The sequence below is a fragment of the Leptidea sinapis genome, chromosome 43 (genome assembly GCF_905404315.1).
Source record: "Leptidea sinapis chromosome 43, ilLepSina1.1, whole genome shotgun sequence".
NCBI classification, from domain to species: domain Eukaryota; kingdom Metazoa; phylum Arthropoda; class Insecta; order Lepidoptera; family Pieridae; genus Leptidea; species Leptidea sinapis.
In genome coordinates this window covers 4,032,772-4,034,887 of record NC_066307.1, presented here as the reverse complement: position 1 = coordinate 4,034,887, position 2,116 = coordinate 4,032,772, and the positions used below count along the sequence as shown (strand labels likewise).

The following is a 2,116-nucleotide window of genomic DNA, read 5'->3' as shown; positions in this document are numbered from 1 at the left end:
CTTATACATTACATTTTATGAAAACATAAAATTTACACAATATGTTATGTTTTTAAAGTGATAACCCTTACTTCTAGGATTAATACACAAATAAAATTTGAAAAACAAAATTTTATGTACGATGCCGGATTAAGTAGATCTTGTAGATGAAGCCACAACCTGAGAGTTGAACAAAGCAAACAGAATTTTATAACGAGGCGGTACTCGACCGGTTAGCTCAGTTGGTTAGAGCACCGGCACGAAACGCCGGAGGTCGTGGGTTCGAATCCCGCATCGTTCATAAAATTTTGTTTTTCAAATTTTATTTGTGTATTAATCCTAGAAGTGAGGGTTATCACTTTAAAAACATAACATATTGTTTAGATTTACAAGAGCGACATCTCAAGTCAATTTCCTAATATGCAAATATTGGTTTTGAGCAGGTTATCAACTGTAAAGTAGATCTTGTAGATGAAGCCACAGCCTGAGAGTTGAACAAAGCAAACAGAATTTTATAACGAGGCGTTACTCGAACTGTTAGCTCAGTTGGTTAGAGCACCGGCACGGAACGCCGGAGGTGTTGGGTTTTAATCCCGCATCGTTACTAAAATTTTGTTTTTCAAATTTTATTTGTGTTTAAATTTACAGTAATGTTATAACATCATTGATACGAATCTATATAACAAGTTTCGTCGTGCAACAAACCGCAATCCAACTTATTGGATTCCCATTTAGTAACAACTGACATTACGTAGGTTAGAATGCTGTTAAGTTGCCAATAACATCGGCAGTAACGGCTGCTTCGTCCGGAAGGTTCCGGCGATTGTAAATAATGGCAGAATATCGTTTTAACTGCGACCCCCTTTCATGTCTGCTCTTATCTGGAGCCTAAATTTTTATGTTCTTTTATAGCGTGTACGCCTTTCCCGTCCGTTATATTATTTTTATGTTATCAGAATACGTTTTAAAGCGATTTAACCCGTAGATAGGCAGGAAAGATACTAAGGTACCACAACTTTTGAAGATTATTTAACAGTTAAAAATCGGTTATGCTGATAAAATGTATTTGAAGTATATGCTAAATAAATATTTATGAAAACTATAATGGCAATATTCATTAAGACAGCAATAATCAATATATAAGCTTAACCTAACACCTAAATAAAAATCAACCGAAATGTTCATCCTCGAACAAGGCATTTGAAGAAGTGTAACTCCTTTTGAAATTCAATAAAATATACAACTTATAGTTTGGAAGTATCACAAGAGCATACCCCGCCCGAGCTCGTTCGTAATATTTGCGTCCCAAGGTATCACGAGGCCAAATTCGGCGGATGTTTCTTGTTGCATAGCTCCTCGTTGCGGAGAGCTATACTATTGTTGCCTCGTCGGTCAGCACAATGGAGTGCTCGAGAGGGAATTCTGGAGAAGAAACACTCCTCTCGCAGGAAGGGTTTTGGTGCCGGGAGCTATACATACTTTCCAATTTGAGTAACAGTAGCACGGGCCTCTTTTTTCCTCTGGTTTTTTACCTGAGTGAAGTGCTCAGGTTCTACTCATTCTTGCCGCGTTGTAAGCAGTGCACATCTCCCACATTATACATACTGTCCTACTTGATGTTTTTTTTTACTATAATATTGTAATTCGGTATTTAATATCTGAATATATAAAGAAACATATGAAGGTACGGGATTCAAAACTCTGTTTCCAGAGATAACGCCTCCGATGCTCTTTACCTCCCTGTGAGTGCTACCACAAACCTATAGACATTGTAAGAGCAATTACATGTATGCAATTATTGGGTTTCAGCAATAAATTAAAGAAGATCCTGTAGATGGAAGCGATGGCTGGTCCATGAGTCATGCTCATTAACCAGCGTTACTTGTGGTGGCTGAGAAATTCTTTATCGGAAACTCTACTCCATGTTTTTAAAATAATTTAAGTATTTTTATAATCGCTAATAAAATGCTCGTATAATAACCAGATTTACTAGTAAGTGTGTATGGTTTGATACATCTACTGTATCTATTCAATAACTCTTATGTTTTATTTATTAATTTACATTTATTTCTTTGACTTACTTACTCATGTATGGTATTGAGTATTTGACGATTGATCTTACTTGCCTAACTTTACA

At 36.2% G+C, this 2,116-nt stretch overlaps 1 non-coding gene across 1 annotated transcript; it reads left to right on the top strand.

Moving 5' to 3' along the window:
• The first annotated feature begins 206 nt into the window (after nt 1-206).
• Trnaf-gaa (transfer RNA phenylalanine (anticodon GAA)) lies at nt 207-280 on the top strand. Its single transcript has one exon. It is a non-coding gene; the product is annotated as a tRNA-Phe (tRNA).
• Nucleotides 281-2,116: the final 1,836 nt, after the last annotated feature.